Source organism: Trachemys scripta, chromosome 7 (genome assembly GCF_013100865.1).
Source record: "Trachemys scripta elegans isolate TJP31775 chromosome 7, CAS_Tse_1.0, whole genome shotgun sequence".
Classification (NCBI taxonomy): domain Eukaryota; kingdom Metazoa; phylum Chordata; order Testudines; family Emydidae; genus Trachemys; species Trachemys scripta.
The window spans coordinates 43,109,914-43,130,578 of NC_048304.1; the positions used below are offsets into that span (position 1 = coordinate 43,109,914).

Below are 20,665 nucleotides of genomic sequence, written 5' to 3' on the forward strand. Positions count from 1 at the left end.
TAGCAACAAAGTCCTGTGGCACCTTAGACTAACAGACGTATTGGAGCATAAGCTTTTGTGGGTGAATACCCACTTCATCGGATGGTAGCTTTTTACAGATCCAGACTAACACAGCTACCCCTCTGATAATTAAGGTAATTAGTTGAACATGTGTTTCTCCTAAATATGTTGCTCATGGTCTTAAAAATATTGTGTTTTATTTTGGAAGATGTTTTTATTGTTTAACTTCATAGAAAGCATTACTACTTAGTATTGTCATTGAAGCAAAGGTAGCACGTGCATTAGCAAAATAGGAGGACTGTCGGCATAGGTTCAATGGTTCATTTTTAAAAAGATTAAACATACTTAGGAAACTTGAATGATCAATATTTTATTGCATGCTTATTTCATTTTAAATTTCTGCATGCTTTTAAACTGGTTTCAAGCCAGTTAGGTTGTATCATCTGCTTGCCAACCAAAGAGAAGAGAAACATGAACAAAAATACCTTACATCAAGGAGAGCCTGTATGAATTGCCACTTGTTTTTAACAGTTGTTAAAGCCAGCATCATGAGCTACTGATGCTTTTTCTATTGAGGAAGTTGTGGAGAACAATTTAAATGTGATATTTAATATTTAGGTGCATGCTATCTGATATTAGACTTAAACCAGAACAGTAAGAGACTGAAAGTACCAAATAATGAAGTCCTAATTGCCCACAGGTCAAAGACAGCTCATGAAGATTTTAAACTGCAGACTCTTCAAGTTTTGCTCACAGGTCCTAAACTGACATGGAGAGACCACCCTCTAGTGGGCAGACAGAGTATTTCACTCTCCAGTCACTTATTTCTATGCTTTACAGGAAGAAAAATTATGCATGCTGCAGCCCAATATCTGGAAGTGTTTGTAATAAGCATGAAATTGAATTGAAGTGAGATAAGGTAGGCCTTTTCTCACTTAACACCTTCGCCACTCCTGGGGATAGCTTTCACTTAGCTTTGCTTATGCTAAATGTGAGTTTTCCAAACATGAGGCAGAGGCAGTGAGACACCAGGTCCCCTTGTGCAATCTTGGTGCTTCATTTTATTTTATGTGCAATAACCTTTACATATCCCAAAAAAAAAGCGTATTTTGATAAATATGTTCCAACTCTTTCCAGCAGCAGATTCTTTAAGCATTTTCATGAGTTAGTCAAGATGTCTGTGGAATTTTTTTTTAACCAAAGGATATTGCCTTTGCTAGTTGGTTATCAAAATTCCCCTTGAAAAAAATTCCATTTAATATAAAATACAAATCTGGAATAATTTGATTTCACTGTATCTCTCAGATACCTCTCCTTTGAGAGAATAAAGAACAACATACATTTTGCCTCTTGGATACCTAATTATCCTGCTTAGGCTTACATTTGTTCTTCCTGTCTGGAGTTCCAGCACTGTTTGGTCTATTTATTTCTTGGCACATCTCTGCTCCAGGGACAGATGATAATAGCTTATTCTGTTCCCTGTGTCTTTCACCTCTGAACACTTATTTGTATATGCTATCAACTGATGTCAACTATAATGGGATGAATATATAAAATGCATAGTCTCCCTAGTAAATGTTAAAATGTTGCCTAAACACTAACACTGGTAGCTTCCATTCTGCAGATCATTTAAGGTGGTTTGATATTTCCAAACACAGCCCTACTGCGAGTCATTCAATGGAATGTGCTAATGAACGGGGTAGACATTAGAATAAAAGCGGTGTGTTGTCAGTAATTTGGATATGTAAAGTATTTAAAACCACTTCTTAAAGAGCATGCAGTTAAATCAGTGACGCTGGGATTTAGATGGACAATGTCTTCTTTCTTGGGCAACGTGGTGAAATCCAAAGTAAAACTGGATCTAGGATTTAGCTTCCACTTTTTTTCTAATGAAATTCTGAAGATTATTTTCCATTAGGAGTTCAAATACTTCTTGCCTGCATTAGTCTCCCAGTCTAAATCGCTTGTGCGCTGTGGAAGTCGATTGCTTTTCCACCCTTCCCTCATTGCATAGGCATCTGGCCATGAGGATCTTGGTCTTGCACAATCCGCTTCCTTTTTCTTCCTGTTTTATATTGTGCTTCGGTGTTTTTATCGGGGGTTTAAAAATAACGTACGCTGTCTTTCTGCCTACCCTTTTCAAAAGAGTAGATCAATTTAGGGCCCGCTCCCTGCAATCTTTACTCGCGGGAGCAATTGCTGCTACACCAGGGCCTCGTTCCAGTGAAATCATGACGGGAAATAAACCCATGGGGTGTATTTTGTGTATGTTGGAGCCAGCTCTGAGTGCCACCACTACGAACAATTCTGCATTCTCTTTTGTATTAAAAAAAAATAAGTCGAACTGATTTCAGTGAAATCAGGCGTCACGGAGCAAACCCCGGCAGTACAACATCAAAGGGGAGAGTGTGGGGGGAAGATCTGTGTGTATCCTGGTATCGAATGGAATACACCGTGTTTCCTTGCTGTAGACAAAGTCCTGCAATGAAAAGATGAGGCCGGGTGAAAGGCTCCGGAGGGCATGTGTCATACACATCCACCCGCCACCCCTCTCTGTTAATTTACCCCCCGGAGCGTGGCTGAGAGCTGGCTCTTAGTGGGTTAAAATGGGGGCACCCCTTAGCCTTTTTTTGCCTTTACCCCCGCGTTGTATGGCGCCTTGCTCCCCAGGAGGCAGGTGTCGGGGCAGAGCCAGGGCTCACGCCGCAGGGAACGGGTGCTAGGGCGGGGGATGCCCAGCAGCGAGCAGCTGCGGAAAGTCCTCCCGTGCCGGACTGGGCTGAGCCCCGGGGATCAGGACGAGGAGTAGGGCTGCATGGCCCGGTGCCGGCGCAGGTGGTTGCCCGTCCCCACCCCGCGCAAGGCTCAGCAAGTCGCTGCGCGGGGGCGCCTGAGCGCCCAAAAAGCCGGGAGGGAGGGGAGGGCAGACGGGGGGGAGGTGGCGGGCGCATGCGCTCCGCCTGGCCGTGCCATATTGGAATGAGGCGGCGAGCGGAGCGCCGGAGAGCCCGAGCCCCGGCAGCTAGCGGCGCAGGGCTGGAAAAACTCGCCGCAGGTAAGGCGGGCGCCGGCTGAGCCCCCCTGCGGGCAGAGCGGGGCCGGCCGCAGCTGCTGGGCGCGTTTTGCCGGCCGCTTGCGGGCCCCGCCGGCTTTTTCTCGCCTCCCGAAGTTTTGCTGCGGGAGGCGGCCAGGCAGGGCGGCAGGCGCAGCGCAGGGAGGAGGAGGGAGCGGCGAGCGCGGCTCCCGGAGAGATGCGCGGGCTGGAGAGGGGCCGCTGCGGATGCGCCAGCCCCGCGCGCAGCGGGCGGCCCCGCAACTCCCCGCAAAAGTCGCCGTGCGCACGGGCGCGCCGGCCGCAGGGGAGGGGGACTGGGGAGCCGGCTGCCGCTCGAGAGGAGGTGACCGGCTGCGCGCCCCTTGGTGAAGGGAGACCGCGCAGCGGGGGCGGCTGCCGCTTGCCAAAGTTCCCCCTGGTGGCCGGGGCTGTTCTTGTTCTATGCCCCGGCCTCGCGCGGGGAGCCTTCCACGCGGGGGCTGGGTCTCTCCGCTGCTGCTCGGCCACTTTCCCTAAAGCTTTGGCCCTATGTCTGCTCTGCAGACTGGGGGGCGCGGTAGGGGGGTCAATCCCGCTGGAGGTAATTTCCCCCTCCCTCACTAACTTTGTGCGGCGGTGTGTTTTTAGTTCAGCCTGAACTCAGGTAGTTTGTCCCCCTCCTGCTCATTCCAAATAATTAAGTTAGGTCATTAAAAACGTGAGCTCTCCTAGTTGTCCCACTCCTCCCCCCTCCCCTGACAAAATGGCGTGTGGAAGGGGATCTTTAAACGCGGGGATATTTTGGATACCCCACCCCACCCCTTGAAGAACAGCAGTGCAATATGCCGTGGGGCCGCGCTATTCATGTGTCTTCCAGTCGGCTAGTGCATCCCTCCCGGGCTGAGACGAGTTCCACGGGGATCAGTGGGCACTGCCCCATTCCGTGAATTGGCCTTTAAATCACTGACACGGAGGTCACTGCTTTTATTCTGTGGTGAGAGCGAGAGAAGCCACATCTGCAGATTCCAGTTGTTTTGGTAAATGTTGTTTCAATTGCAGAGTTGTATGAGGCCTCCCCTCCCCCCAGAATGTAGGAACTGCTGGCAGCTCCCTCAGGACTTTGCACTGTGTTTAAAAACAATACTGCTCTTACTGCCTTCCCATTTTATATTTTGCTGCGTCTCCCCAGCCCTGTTTTCTTTCACTAATGGGATGTGCTCAAGAAAACGGGATTTTTGTTTCTTTAGGAGTTCATCTGCCTTGGTAGCTTATTCTACCCCTGAAGTGGTAAATCCTCCATTAGTGATACTAGCAGTTGGTTGCTGTGGAGATTATGATGATGCCATAGGACTCAACTTCACTTTAGGTGTATAAGATAGAGGGGAAACAAAAGTAAACTGCAGAGAAGAAAATGTGACACAAGCACAATTGTTCCTAAATGGGAAAGATTCTGAAAGTTTTCCATAGACATCAGCAGCATTTATCTCTCCCCTTCCCCCACCCCCCTCAAAAAAAAAAATTCTTGGCTGGGGTATGGGAAGGAGTCTAGGGTAGAAATAGGGCAAGGAAAAGAAAAACAAGCTGGCAGTTACTGTGAGTTTCTAACAAGGTGGGCTATTAATATCCCACAAGGCCTTCCTTTAGCCTACATAATAGGCCAAGGTGATGGCTGTTTAATGGTCCCAGGTGGGCTTTAGTGGGATGATTACATGTACTTTGGAGAAACTTGTTGCCATCATAAAAGGTGATTAAAAACAGTAACATTCATGTCTGATAGTTTTACCCACTTTGACAGTAGAATTCTAATGTAAGATGTTTTAGTGGTTTTTGTAGTGAAGAAAAAAGCCTACATTGCTACTTCTCTTATGTCAGTTCTCTCCGGGGAGCTTGTTGCTGTCAGTAGCCTGGGAGGTTACCATAGTGAACATTTTAGTAATCCATAATGTAAGGTGCATGATTCTGAAATCACTGGAAAAACTAAGATCTATCTTGCAAGTTATAAAGATAGCGTTGTATTGCAACATACAGTAGATTTCTGGTGAATGTGGATTAGTTGGTTAGCAGTTGGCTTCTAATGACAAAGAATAAAAGTTTATAAACTCTCCAGAGCATGGAATATCACTTATTGCTTGTATAGCACCTAGTACAATGGAGCCCTGACTTAGTTAAGGCCTATAGTGTTACTGCAATATAATCATTCTTTGAAGTAAAGTAAATCAATGTAAGATGGCAGTAAGCTAATAAATTGTGAATATTTTGAGGGATTCACTTACAGTTGGTGTTCTAGCCATAATCTTTACAATTTAAAATGTTAAATATGCATTATAAAATGATCTGCTACAGAAACACATCTGTTTGTCTCTTTCCTTAATTCCAGTTTGCTTAGGTTTTGCAAAATAATTGCATTTTACTGTGATTGGTTTCTTGCCACTCTGGTTGGACAATGAGAATGTGATCTGTCTCTTCCAGCACCATTAATAGTGGAGTAATAGGAAGAGATTCTTGAATGAGTTATGGAACAACTTAGACTTCAGTGGTTGTAAAACTGAAAGAGCTCACTTCAAACACCTTTTATGGTTTGTGTTGCTTTAAAATGAAAGGGCGGGGGAGAATGCAGTTTACTAATTTTTAGTTTACTTTTTGCTGAGTGACTTAATTTCACTTGGCAGAACGGTGAAGTGTTCCATGGCCCTAAAGCTGGTGCACAGATTTCACCACAAGAAAAATACTGCACAGAATAAATAACAGAGCTAGAGCGAGTGACTTAATAATTATTGATCCATCACTTTTTTTCTTTTATGCTTCTTCATTGACTTCCTACTGTTGAATTATCTTATCTGATTCTTTAACTGAACAATTGTTTAGTAGACTGCTGGTTACAGCATGGGGAAAATAGAGTGTAAGAAAACAAGCTAGCACCTGACAGTATTCTTGGTTGGATGCTCTGATTTTTATATTCTCTGCACCTTTTCAGTACCTTGCATCTGAGGTTTTCAAAGGGCTTTACAAAGAATTGATCCTCACAATTGTTGCCAATCAAGGATTTTGTTAATATTTTACAGATAGTTTTTGGCGGTGGTATGTTCCTCAGCAAACCAGGGGCAGATCTAAGAATAGCACCCTGTCCTTTTGATTTTCAGTCCCTGTGCCCTTCCATACACTCCTTTTCCAAATCCATACTGTTACACTCTTGCAAGTAACTTGTAACTTCACAGTACTGCTTCTGTGTACTAAGTTCTACCATAGTAATATGCTGCTATGATGCGGACATTGATACTGTCACCTTCTGGTAGCCAGACATAAGTAACCAGACTTAAAGTAATGCAGTTCAAAGGATTGGGAGCTTATTTACATGAGCATGTTCTTACTGAAGGGAGTAAATTAAACTTACTAAAATGTGCTGTAAATGCAGGGAAAATTGAACATGGGGAAAGTATTATGTGAGGTCATATTAGAAGTTCCTTCTCACACATCTAAACTACGTAACTGAAATTCTTGTCATATGTGATCTTCCTGTATCAATTAGCACTGCTAACAATAATTTTAACACTACAGAAGAATAGGTAGACTGTCTTGTTATCCTTCAAGTTTATTGTTTACAACCTGAAAAGGGAAATGACCACTAGGTAGTTTTCTTTTCAGGCGCATATTTTCATAGTAAGATAACATAAGTTAATTATGTATGATACAGAGTAAGAGAAGTTAAAATTACAGACGTTTTATGGGTTATGAGGAAGTGAAGTGTTTAGACACTGTACATCTAATGTACCTACGTGGAATAGCAAACAGGGATACTACTTGATGTCTAATGGATTTTAAATATTTGCCTGGTTGTGGTTTGGAGCAGTAGCATGTTTCTGTGCTAGACTGGTGGTGAATTTCAGTTTCTTCTGTTTATTTTGTTTTTCCCCCCGTGCTGCTGGAATATGGTTGTAAAGTTAGAGAGGGACTCAACTAGTTTTAGGCCCCCAATTTAGATGTGACAGGCTTTTGTTTGTTTTCAAGGGTTTTTACAAAATACAATAGATCTTAATCGAAACAGGCTTTAAGTAAAAATATACATTTTCCTGACTCTTTCTGAAGACTAACATTGTGTTAATAGGTAGGATCCTAAAAGTGAAACTCATTAGTCCACTTTTTCCGAACTGAGTAAAGGTGAAAAGAAAATTAAATTTAAAAAATGTTAATTTTTAATAATCTCATTTTAGTAACAAGCAAAGATGTGCTTTTTAAACTGAGTTTTGTATGACTGACGACTTAACAATCCATAAGATACTCTATTCTCACTAATATGAGGCAAATATTGTAAAAATGTACAAAAGAGGTATCAAAGTGTAACTTCCATGCTTTACAGCTAAGTGAGCAATGTGAGTTACAACAGCACAAAATATATAAAGTCTGTACTGTTCACTTCGCATTAAAATGGTGTGTAAGATGCATGTTGATCCATAAAACTGTCAGCCAAAAAGGGAGGGAAAATCAACGCACTTGCAGAGCAAAAGAGAAATCAGTGTTCTCAAAGCACTTTTTTTTTTTTAAAACAAGCTCAACTTGTGATGAGTGAGGTCATAGTTCTAAAACTTATTCTGAAGCTCTCAAAGAAATATCTCTCCTGAAGTACATGACATTGAGTACTGCTGTAGGAATACTACAGTGCATTCTTAATATGGTATAATTTATGGGAACCCACTATTTAAAAATTTAGAAAGTGACTTTCTTTTAGACAGTGTGATCTGAGTATAAGTCAGAACCAGAATCTCCTGAATTTTAATTTCACCTCTAGCAATGACTCTCTATGTGGCACTGTGAAGCTTCTTATTTCCTGTTTGTTTCAACATATGTAATATTAGGGATATGCTCATATGGTTAATGTGTGGATTAGTGTTTGTAAAACACTTTGAAGATGTAAAGTGCAGTATAAGTGCTAAGTGGTGGTAGCTTTATACTTCACTATTTATTTTTTTTCACTACTGGAGTAACGCCTAGAGTCACCAATCTGAATTGCAGGGCACTGTACTAGCCACAGTAAAGACAAAACTTAAAAGATAGTTCCTGCAAAAAGTGGCTGGTGATGTGACTGTTAGTATATAGCAACAAGAGAGCATGATCAAGGCTTGCAAGAATTGAATCTTTCTAAAATGTACTTTGAAAAACACTAAGATTTCAGCTTTCTCAAGCCTTATGTATTTATTGATAATAAACATAGCTGTGTGTACGGCTGCTAACTTTCTGCTGCAGTGAGTACTATTGGCAGGTAGTGCAAGGACTGCAAATCCGCTTTTGAGGGATACCTTCCTCTTAGGCTAAAAAGGAGGTCCCTAAATTTTCACTCTTTAACAAAAATTCGTATTGTAACTGGCAACTTTTGGCACAAATAACCCTGGTAAATTAACCTGGTTGCAGCTAGTTATTAGCACTATATCTAGCAACTGACTAGTATCATAAATCTTAACAATTTGTGGGGGTTAAATGGACCATAAGCAGTCCTTTGCTCTCTGTTTGGGTCACCTTTGGCAAGAACTTGCTGATATTCAAGGTCACTATTAGTACTACTGTGCCACTTCATTTATAGTGGTTTGGTTTATTTGCCATTACATTTTAGGACACTCTTTTTCATTACAAAAAAAACCCTCCTTTCTTCAGAGACATCAGTTAGAAGGGATTTTCCTTTATAAGAAAGAGATGAATCTGATGTTAGCCACATGATTTCCAGATATCAAACCAACTTTGATATCCTGTGTGTGCACAGATGAAAGGTGGAGAAGATAGATCTTGGCTTTTAGAACTAAATCCTATGCAGTGCTGAGCATTCTCATCTCCCATTTTAGTTTATAGGAATTGAGGGCTCTCAGTGTGCCTCAAGAGCACCTATCTTGGAGGATTGGGTCTTTGGTATGAAAATAACAGTAGAAATTGTGGAATTTGGTAGAAAGAAATCCTGCGGGCTCTTGATGTTTGTGTCATTGCTAATGCACCTCTACCCCGATATAATGCTGTCCTCAGGAGCCAAAAAATCTTACTGCGTTATAGGTGAAACCATGTTGTATCGAACTTGCTTTGATCCACCAGATTGCGCAGCCCCCCCTCCCACCCCCCCGGAGCGCTGCTTTACTGCATTATATACAAATTCATGTTATATCGGGTCGCATTATATCGGGGTAGAGGTGTATTTTCCAGGAGTGGAGGTGAGTGAAGCAGGAATGCTGCAGTAGATGATTTGTGGGGAACAGTGTTGAATTAATGTAATCTCAAGACTTATCTTCTTTTGGGAGCAGAGGTGAATTCTGATCATGCTATTTACAGAACCTTCATTTTTCCCCAAAACAATGCAGTTGAGTTGGAAAGTGAAGACACTTCCCATAATGTTGTCCTGCACTGTCATAAGAGGTGTCATGTTTCACTCCAGAGGTGGCTGTTTCTCAGCTTTTGGTTAAGTAGTTTGTCAGTGTGTGTAATGTCAATTTCTTTGTGTCCTTTTGGATTTGAGGTGTCAAATGTAAGATTTTTTTTTTTCTTCTCTAAAAAGAGCCTGAATGCATAGCGATAGTGTCCTACTAAGATATATATTTATAAAGGATTATCTAGGTATCTGAAAATTGGGAGTTGAATTGTGAAGGTTCAGATATGGTCCAAATTCATCCCTAGAGTACTTTCATTAAATGCATTGCTTTTCTCATTAGAAGCACTGACAATTCATGTTTAGAAATAAGGTTTTTGTCTTCTGAGATACATTTAAGGGCCATTACATTTTGAAAGCATTTTATATAAAGTTTAGTGATGGCTTATTTCAGAATTTCTGCTAGCAAACTGCCTTACTCTGTAAAGACTTGTCTAAACTGGGAAACTTTTGTGAAATGTCCCTAATCTTGCCAACACTGTTTCTCTTGCAGAAAGGCTGCCTCTGGCTTTCATGACCAGATTTACTCTGAAAAAGGTTAGATGATACATTGCATAAAAAACAGCTGCCTTTCTAAATTTTAAAACTCTTCTATATTGTAAGCCTGAGAAATACGCATATACACTCACTTTTTCTAATATCTGACTCTGCGTGGCAGGATATCTAATGGATACAAAGCCTTACTGCAATAAGGTATACTACATAGTTGCACAGTATCATATAAAGAACTAACCAAATACTAAGAATTTGAGAATATAAAAATAGGTGCACAACTTCTCACCAAACACTATTGGACGTGTGTGTTGCAGTTTGGCCCACCCACCTCCTCAGTACAAGATATGCAATTATTACACAAACTTCAATAGAGGAAATAATTGAAGAAAGCAAGTGTTCATTTTATGGTTAATTCAGTTTAGTGTGACTCATGAGGGTTAAAACTGCCTAATGAATAAAACTCAGAACCAAAGTAGGAACAGTTAATCATAGAACACTAATTGGCCAGTTGGACAAGACTTGAACTCTTTTAACTCATTAAGATTTGAGGCTTGTCATTCGAAGTATCTCTTCCAGCCTTTAAGGTGATTGTGACGGGATCCCCTGGGGACTGCTGTGCCCCCTAAACTCTCCAGCCTGGGCTTTCAAAATGCCTTGCTAGTGATGAGCAGCAAACTCTCTAGGAGCTGTTATCACTCAGCACAACAGCATGTGGCGCCCTACACCCAGCTAGATTGTATGAATGCTCCCAGAGCCACTCATGAGTCAGGCAGGGCAAGGCACTAGCCAAATCCCCCCCCCCCCCCCTCCGCTCCCAGCACTGTAGAGTAGGAATATACCATCTTGCATTGCTCCAGATGGGCAGTGCAAATTCAGTAATTGGTTTGCCACTTCATCTATGGAAAGTGGGTATACACCAGCCTTTGTAAACCTGAGCAGTTTTGTCGCACACTTTATTAGGGTTACCATATTTCAACAATCAAAAAAAGAGGACACTGGGTGCCGCCCCAGCCCCGCCCCCTCCCCCTTCCTGTCCCCCTCAGAATCCCCTTACCCCCTACCTGTCCTCCCCCCACCCTAACTGCCCCCAGGACCCCACCCCCTATCTAAGGCTCCCTGTCCCTTGTCTGCCCCAACCGCTCTCTACACCCCCTTCTCCTGACAGCCCCCCAGAACCCCCGACCAATCTAACACCCTGTTCCCTGTCCCTTGCCTGCCCCCCCAGGCCGAGGGAGAGCTGCAGTCTCCACCTGCAGCCAAACAAATAAGGCACTGCTCTGCGGGGGAGGAGGGAATGGGGGAGGGGAAGGGACTCTGGCTGCTAGAGGCCCCAGTGGCTGCAAGCGGCTTTCAATCAGGTACAACCATCCAATTAGCCACACCGCACTCTGCATGAGGGGAAGGAGGAAATCCTGGACATTTCTACCTTATTAAAAATCCCCCCCGGACAGCCATTTAAAGCTAAAAAAGCCAGATGGGTCCGGGGAAACCCGGATGGATGGTAACCCTAACTTCATACAAACTCACTGGTAAAAGTAAACAGTTAAAGAAGTTGGATTACAAAAGGTAAGTAATAGGCAAAAAGTCAGTTAGTTACCAAAATAAAATATAAGCACACAGTCTAAACTCTCAACCCTATTAGACTGGGCAACATCTAGATTAAGCAGTTTTTCTCACCCTACTGGATATTGGAGTCCTTAATGTACAGATTTGTCCCTTAAATCTGGGCCAGTCTCCTCTCTTGGAGTCTCAAGTCTTCAGTGTCCTTGTTGCTTTCAGCATGGTGCGGGCAGGAGAAAAGCGAAGCATGGGCCTGCTGTGTTCTGTTTTATACCCTCAGTCCCATGTGCTTGGGGAACACACAAGTCCAGGCATGTCTGGTGGGTGTTACTGAGTCTCTAGGCAAGCTTGAGCAATTCCCCTGGTGCAGCCTCCTGCAGGTGAGTCTCTGAATTGTAGCTCTATTGCTGGACAATGGTTGTTCATGGGTTGTTTGACACCCTGCCTGGGCGTTGGTTACTTTCCTTGCTGTTGGCTCTGGGGAGCTGATATCTGGCTGATTCCCCAACATACAGCATGTTTTAGTGACAACCATACAACAGAATTCTCATAACTTCATATACATTAATGATATACATATATGGATAGAAAAATGTCTTTCAGCAGCTCGTAACATTTCCCCGATACATATAAAGCATGCTTTGTAAGGTAAGATCACAATTATATAAAAATGAGGAATATAGGGGTTACAGGATGCTCCCCCAAGGTATAGAAAGTCAGTGATTTTTTTTTTTTCCTGCTGCCTTTCAAATCTAGATGCAACAAAGTTATTGGTGAGGTGCTTTGGTCCAGCTCCCATCAAATTGCCTTGAGGCTCCGGAGCAGGTTGCCACTTCTATAGTATTAGTACTGTAGAATGTAGATATTAAGTCACAGTTTCACTTAATTATCATTAACGCTTGGCAAATGTAAAAACATTTTTAATTTACCTGGTAACAATGGCTTATAACAATTTTATACAAACTATATACTGTATCTGTGGCAAAAATATCAGCATGGGATATTTCCAAGTGGTCATTTCTTCAGAAAGTCAAACTGTAATAAGTTGGACTGCTTCAGGGAATTTTCCAAATGTATTTCAGAATCCATAGACTGCTGGTGTAGGAATTCAGAATCAGCTCCTGTAGAGGGATAAGTACATCCAATCATGAAGGGGGAAAAAACCTTACTTCTGAGAAATTGGATTTTGGTGTACTGTTGAATATTTTCTGCGCTCTACTTAACTCTTTGCAAACTCTTACTTTTATAGTGGGCCTAAGGGTTCTCACAACAAATTTTTTGGCAGCTTTGGAGTGCGGCTACTAGCTCTCACGGGTGGCTGCAGTAACACTTTTTCCTAAAATGCTTAATTAACTTTAGGAAAAACAATTAAGTATGCACAGATACACATCCAAATCATTGTAATTTGTATTTGTAGGGTTTTTTGGCAGACTCAATAATAAAAATAATGCTGCCTCACTATTCGGGAGTGATACTTGTATTAGGGCTGTCAAGCGATTTAAAAAAAAATAATAATAATTGTGCTGTTAAACAATAACACAATACCATGTATTTAAATATTTTTGGATGTCTTCTACGTTTTCAAATATATTGATTTCAATTATAACACAGAATACAAAATGTACAGTGCTCACTTTTTTATTAAAAATATTTGCACTGTAAAACAAAAGAAATAGTATTTTTCAATTCACATCGTGCAATCTCTTTATCATGGAAATTGACCTTACAAATGTAGAATTATGTACAAAAAACTGCTCAGACAAACAAGTTTGTTTACATTTGCAGAAGATAATGCTGCCTACTTCTTGTTTACAATGTAACCTGAAAGTGAGAACACGTGTTTTCATGGTGCTGTTATAGCCAGCATCACAAGATATTTACATGCCAGATGCACAGCTGGGGACTGGAATTGCATGGTCATAGCCAGGGATGGGAGTCAGCACAGCTGGAGCTGTGGGTCAGCACCCTGGGCCAGTGCCTGCTGCCACATGGCCAGAAACCAGGGCTGCGTGGCTGGAGCCAGGATTCAGCGCCTGCTGCTTTGACTGGAGCCTGCGCTCGCTGCTGCATGGCAAGGGCTGGGGTCGGCACCTGTGGCCAGCTCCTGCCACTATGTGGCCAGAGCCTGGGAACAGAGCTGTAGATTGGCGCCTGCTGCCCTGTAGCTGGGGCAGGGGATCAGCACCAGGGGCTGAGGCCGCACGGCCAGAACTGGGGGCTAGAGGCTGTCTGCAGCTCCATGGATGGAGCCGAGGGTTGGCACCCAAAGCCCCGCGGTTGGAGCCTGTTGCCGTGCAGCTGTGGGTTGTCTGCATCTGGGGCCAGTGCCCGCCACTGTGCAACCAGAGCTTGGGACTGGAGCTGGGAACCAGTTTCTGCTGCCACAAAGCTGGAACCAGGGCCCAGAGGCTGAAGCCCTGCAGCCAGAGCTGGGGGTGTCACCCACTGCCCCACAGTTGGAGCCTGGGGTTGCATGGCCAGGCTCCTGAAATCCCACCGTTGGAGCCTGGTTCCAAAATCCCCCCCCCACCCCCAAGGTGGGTCAAGAACTCACCTTGCTCCTGCAGCATTGTGCCCCACTTCTCTCCAGAGGCGGTGTGGGGGGTGGAAAGGGGAGGGGCTGATGCTTTGCCTATGCCCCCCTCCACCCCTGGTGGCCGCATAGGCTGAAAAATACTAGGGAGAGTCTGACAGCCATCATTGAAGAAGAACTGCAGGGAGCTGAATAAGGCATTTTTTGTTTCATGTCTAGCTTTAGGCCATGTCTACACTACCACTTAAGTCAGTAAAACTTGTGTTGCTCAGGGGTGTGAAAAAAAAAAAAAAATCACACCCCTGAACGACAAGTTTTGCCGGCGTAAGTGGTAGTGTGCACAGCACTATGTCAGCAGGAGAGCTTCTCCCACCAACATTGCTACTGCCGCTTGTTGTTGGGGGTGGTTTAATTTATGTTGAGAGAACTCTCTCCTGTTGCCATAGAGTGGCTAACAGAGATGTTATAGCGGTGCAGCTGCATCAGTACAGCTGTACTGCCATAAAGTCTCTACTGAAGCCATATGTTAATAAATGAAATAAGTTTGGTCTAAGCTCCATCCACAGTGGAGCGGAGTCAACAGTGGAAGAACAAATACTAGATAATGTTTTCACCCCACATATATAGGCCTCAATTCTGCAAGGTGCTCAGCTCCTTTGTATTGTAGACGCTGAATGGGAATTTGGGGTGCTGAGCACTGAACAGGATCAGACCCATAACTGAGAACAATTGATGGTACGTGTGCTGGAGAGGCTGGCACTCAGGTGATAGACTGTGTTCCCTCTGATTGTACTGAAACTTCCTAGAATAGGTGGGGGGTTGAGGGTTTACGCCCCTCCTTACAGGGCAGCACAGCCTAGTGGCCAGAGTCCATATAAGCGCCCCGGGTTGCAGGGCAGCATGGCCTAGTGGCCCAAGTCCATATAAGCACCCCAGGTTGCAGGGGAGCACGGCCTAGTGGCCCAAGTCCATATAAGCACCCCGGGTTGCAGGGCCATAGGACCTTACTACTGGCTCAGCGAGGGGGTCCTACTGAAACACGCTGAGGCTTACCAGGGTCAAGGTACCAGTCTGTCACCTCCCCCGGGTCGCTCCCTACCAGCTGGGGAGTTGGGGTCTCCCACGGATCCCAGGGTTCTCCGTGAGACTCCGGATCCGTCGCCTCCTCTGGTTCCTCCCGCAGTAGGGGTTCGTGCCGGCCTATAAAAGCCTCTGTTCCTGGCAGCTTCAAGAGCGTCAGCTGGTCCTCTGCAGGAGCTTCCCAGTTAGGTCCTTCCCCTGCGGCCACCAGCCCTGACTGAGCTGAGTTCCTTCCTTTTATACTCAGTGAGCATCTGAAGCATGCCCAGTACGAACGGGGTGGGACTTCCTCTGTCAGAGCTACTGGTCTGACGTCGCTGGGGCCAGTGTGGGGTGGGGCTGCCCCGTCACACACCCTCCCCCTTAAGAGGGACCCCTCTGGTTGGTCTGCCCCCTCCGCCCCGTCTGGAAAAGAAGTCCGCGTTAGCGTGTGCCTTACCCGGGCGATGAAATACGCGGAAGTCATAGGGTTGCAGTGAGAGGTACCAACGTAGTATCTGGGGGTTCGCGTCCTTCATACTATTTATCCAGCGTGAGGGGGCGTGGTCTGTGATCAGCCTGAAGTTATTCCAACAGATAATAACGTAGGGTGTCGATGGCCCATCTCACTGCCAGGACTTCTTTCTCTATTGTGGAGTACCGTTGTTCCCGGGGGAACAGTTTACGGCTTAAATACAATATCGGGTGCTCTTCCCTGTCCAACTCCTGTGAGAGTACGGCCCCCAGGCCTACTTCCGAGGCATCTGTCTGAAGTATAAATTCTTTTGAAAAATCTGGGTGTCGCAGGACCAGTTCATGAGTGAGTCATTCTTTCAGAGCTTCAAAAGCTTTATTACACTCTTCTGACCACTGCACTTGTCGAGGCTGTGAGTTCTTTGTAAGGTCCGACGGGGGGCAGCTATGGATGCAAAGTCTGGCACGAAGCGACGGAAATATCCAGCTAGGCCCAAAAACTGGTGCACTTGCGTCTTCGTCTTGGAGCCGGGTACATCTGAGGGCTTGCACTTTGCTGATTAGAGGCGTCATTTTCCCACCCCCTACCTCTTCTTTCCTGAGGTGACACTTCGCCGGGTTGGCTGTAAGGCCGGCTGATCGAAGGGCCTGCAACACCCCAGCCAGATGGCGTAGGTGGTCCTCCCAGTTGTCACTATAGACTACGATGTCGTCTATATATGCCACCGCATACTGGTCGTGGGGCTGTAAGACCTTATTCATCAACCGTTGGAATGTAGCCGCGGCTCCATGTAGCCCAAATGGCATCGTTATAAATTGGAAGAGGCCGAACAGGGTTGAGAAGGCAGTCTTCTCCCGGGAGTTTGGGGTGGGGGGGGGAATCTGCCAGTATCCCTTGGTTAGGTCTAAGGTTGATAGGTACCTCGCTCCCCCGAGCCGCTCCAACAATTAATCCACCCGCGGCATTGGATATGCGTTGAAGCGGGAGATAGCATTGACTTTTCGGAAGTCAATACAAAAACGGGTAGTCCCGTCAGGCTTTGGGACTAAGACGATGGGGCTGCGCCACTCACTCTTTGATTCCTCCACAACCCCCATCTCCAGCTTGTCTCCATCTCCTTTCGGATGGTGTCCCACATCTTCCGGGGTAACGGCCGGTGGTGGTCTCTTACCTTCTGACCTGGAGTGGTTGCTATATGATGGCTCGTCAGAGCTGTTCGCCCAGGATGAGCAGATAAAACATCGGGGAACTCCCCTGTAAATTGCTGTATTTGCTTTCTCTGTATAGGGGCGAGGCCCACCCGTAATATCACCGGCCTCGGGTCCAGGGGGTCCCCTACTAGGGGTCCAAGTTCTGATTCTGGAGTGGATTGGCCGATGAGCAGGGCTTCCCTGGTCTTCCAGGCCTTCAGAAGATTTACATGGTATATGCACGTCTCCCTTTGTTGCCCCGGTAGCCGGACCTTGTAGTGTACTGGTCCAATCCTCCGGATTACCTGGTAGGGTCCCTGCCATTTGGCTAGCAGTTTTGATTTGGCCGACGGCAACAAGAGCAACACCCGATCCCTGGGACCGAAACTCCGTCCCCTAGTTCCTCGGTTGTAGAGGCGTTCTTGGTTCGATTGTGCCTGTACTAGGTTCTCCCGGGCGAACGCACCTAGCGTTCGTAGTCGTTCTCGGAATTGCAACACGTATTGGGTGGTCCCGAAGACTCGGGTCTCCTGGGCTTCCCATTCCTCCTTCAGGAGGTCCAGGATCCCCTGGGGCTGCCTGTCATACAGGAGTTCAAAGGGTGAAAATCCCGTTGATGCCTGGGGTGCCTCCCTGATGGCGAACAGCAGGGCTGGCAACAGGGTGTCCCAATGCGTAGGGTCCTCCTCCACGAACTTCCTTAACATGGATTTGAGTGTACCGTTGAAACGTTCCACCAGGCGGTCTGTCTGGGGATGATAGACAGATGTCCGGAGGGCTCGTATATGGAGGAGGCGGCATAATTCCGCTATCAGTTTAGAGGACACGTTAGTGCCCTGATCCGTCAGGATTTCCACTGGTATCCCAACTCTAGCAAAAATCTTCACTAGTTCGGTAGCGATCGCCGGCGCTGTGGCCGTCCTCAGGGGTACGGCTTCAGGGTAATATGTCACGTAATCCAGTACCACTAGGATGAAGCGATTTCCTGTCTTACTTCTGTCCAGGGGTCTGACCAGGTCCATCCCAATCCTTTCAAATGGTATGCCGACGACTGGCATAGGGATCGGAGTACCCGGGCCATACTTTTTGGTCCAGCCAGTTGGCATTCTGGGCAAGATGCGCAGTAGACTCGCACCTCTCGGTGTATGCCAGGCCAAAAGAACAGACTAGCTATCCTCTGGAGGGTCTTCTCCCGCCCCAGGTGCCCAGCCCAGGGGTTAGCGTGGGCTAGACGTAGGAGGCTTTGTCGCAGCCTTCGAGGGACCAATAGCTGGCGGAATGTCTCCTGGGCCTGCGGTTCCTGTACTACTCGGTACAGGCGATCTTGCCATGTCTCAAAGCGTGGACCCTGTGGGGGCCCAGGGGTCGAGCCTTCGTTGGGACCGGGGCTGGTGGCCTGTTCCCAGGCCCTACTTAGGGTCGGGTCCTCTCTCTGTTCTTGCACAAAGTCCACATCCCGTTCCAGTTCCATTTGAGCATCCTCGACTGACCGGGCCCTTACAGGGGGGTTGGTCGCATGGGGTTCTCCCGGAGCCGATGTCCCTTCTCCGGGGTCATCCCGTGGCATGCATCCAAGCAGCCCCACTCGTGGGGGGCCTCAACCCGTCGGCTCGTGGGTCGGGTGGTTGGTACCTCTGGAAAATCTCCCTGAAGCCCAGCCAGTCTCATCCAAAGACTACCGGGTAGGCCAATCTGGGGGCCACACCCATGCGAAGGCCCCCCGCCCGGTGGCAGACTTCTGTCTTCGCCCAGGCCAAGGGGTAAGGGCGGATGTCCCCATGTACACACTGTAGATGTATCTGGGTGTCAGAGAGTTTGAGGTTGGGGACCAGCCCCTCACGTATGAGGGTCTGGCTGCACCCCGAGTCCACGAGGCATTGGTGAGGATCCCCTCGATCTGGACGGGGACCAGGAGCTTTCCCAGTCCTCTCTTATGGGCCCTTCTTCCGGCGACCCAGGCTTGTCCATAATTGCAGTCCATAAACGGGCAATTCTGCCGAAAGTTCCCCTCTTCTCCGCACTCCCAGCACCCCTCTCGGGCCGCAGCGGGTCCCGGACTTCCACCAGGTGGGCTCCCTCTCTCTCGTGGGAGCGGGTCCCTGTGGGTCGTTACCCGGGTTGCCCTGTGTCTGGGCTCTGGACTGGGGAGCTTCAAGGTCACAGAACAGGCGCCGGACGATGGCTCCCGAGTTCCTGCTCTCTGGGGATTCCCTTTGCCCAGTCCGCCCTGTTGTCCGTAGCTTCCTGCTGTCCGGGATGTCACTTCGGTCCCCTCAGCGGACAAGTAGTCTTCCATCAAGGTCACTGCCACTGAGAGGGTTGCCGGTCGGTGTCGGCGTACCCAGGCCCTTCCTCCCGGGGGCAGGATCTGGGTAAACTGCTCCAGCACCACCATCTCCGCTACCTGGGGTCCGGTTAAGCCTTCCGGATTCAGCCACCCCCAACAATGGTCCTGTATCCGTTGGGCCACAGCCCGGGGTCGGGCCCCAGGAGGGTACTGTTCTTTGTGGAGGCGTTGGTGATAGGTCTCCGGACTAATGCCGTTGTGGTCCAAAACTGCCGCCTTCACCCGGGTGTATTCTAGGGTCTCCCGGGGGTCGAGGCTATGGTGGGCAGCCTGGGCCTGTCCCGTCAAATAGGGAGCTAATAAAGTAGCCCAGTGCTTGGGGGGCCACCTGGCGGCGGTCACCACCCGTTCGAAGATCACCAGGAACGCCTCCGGGTCATCCTCTGGCCCCATCTTAGTGAGACGAACCAGCAACTCCCCTACATTCTCCCTGGGTCCGGCCCCGGCAGGTACGAGGGCTGTGGCTCCTGCCAGGTGTAGTAATGTGGCCATCTGCTGCACCAGGAGTTCTTGTTGTGCCTGCTGTTGAATCGCCAAGTCCTGGAGAAGCTGCTGATGATGCTCTTGATGCTGAGATAGCAGCAGCTGCTGGCTGGCCATTTGCTGCATCAACTGCACCTGTTGCTGTTGCTGTTGGGCCGCCTGCTCTTGCTGCTTGTCCAGCATCCACTTTAGGAGCTTCTCCGTCTCCATCTTGGGGTTTAATGGGGTTTCCATGGTTAAACCCTGTTCTCACGAACCTTTCAGCAGGCCCGGATCGCTGCCCACATTCTCCACCATGTGTGAGGGTTTACGCCCCTCCTTACAGGGCAGCACGGCTTAGTGGCCAGAGTCCATATAAGCGCCCCGGGTTGCAGGGCCATAGGACCTTACTACTGGCTCAGCGATGGGGTCCTACCGAAACACGCTGAGGCTTACCAGGGTCAAGGTACCAGTCTGTCACCTCCCCCGGGTCGCTCCCTACCGGCTGGGGAGTTGGGGGTCTCCCACGGATCCCAGGGTTCTCCGTGAGTCCCCGGATCTGTCGCCTCCTCTGGTTCCTCCCGCCATAGGGGTTCCTGGCAGCTTCAAGAGCGTCGGCTGGTCCTCTGCAGGAGCTTCCCAGTTAGGTCCTTCCCCTGCAGCCGCCAGCCCCGACTGAGCTGAGTTCCTTCCTTTTATACTCAGTGAGCATCTGAAGCATGCCCAGTACGAACGGGGTGGGACTTCCTCTGTCAGAGCTACTGATCTGACGTCGCTGGGGCCAGTGCGGGGCGGGGCTGCCCCGTCACAGTGGTCTATAAGTTATATTGGTGTTTATTAACAGAGGGTATGGGGAACAATATAGGGGAGCCAAGAGCGCAGCTGTACAATGGGTATTGGCCTTTGGGCTTATTCAGAGGGAACTTCAGTTTCTATTGCTGTCAGTCTCTTAATGTTCATGAGCCCATATATTCTGAAACAAGAAATTTAGCAGATGAAGTCTAAATGGAATTATTTTAATACTGGAAAATTGTTCCCATATGCTCCTATGTGCAGAAGATTCTAATACCGGCAACTGTTATATAAAATGAATTTCCTGTTTGTGTTTAGTTA

The 20,665-nt window shown here is 47.2% G+C and overlaps 1 protein-coding gene across 2 annotated transcripts in view; it reads left to right on the plus strand.

Moving 5' to 3' along the window:
* The first annotated feature begins 2,961 nt into the window (after positions 1-2,961).
* SFMBT1 (Scm like with four mbt domains 1) overlaps positions 2,962-20,665 on the plus strand; it is a 157,351-nt gene continuing 139,647 nt past the window's right edge. The window contains exon 1 of one of the 2 annotated variants that reach the window (XM_034776928.1): positions 2,962-3,055. The gene's annotated coding sequence lies outside the window, so the exon portion shown is untranslated. The remainder of the gene's footprint in view (positions 3,056-20,665) is intronic. The other variant, XM_034776929.1, reaches the window with a different exon arrangement.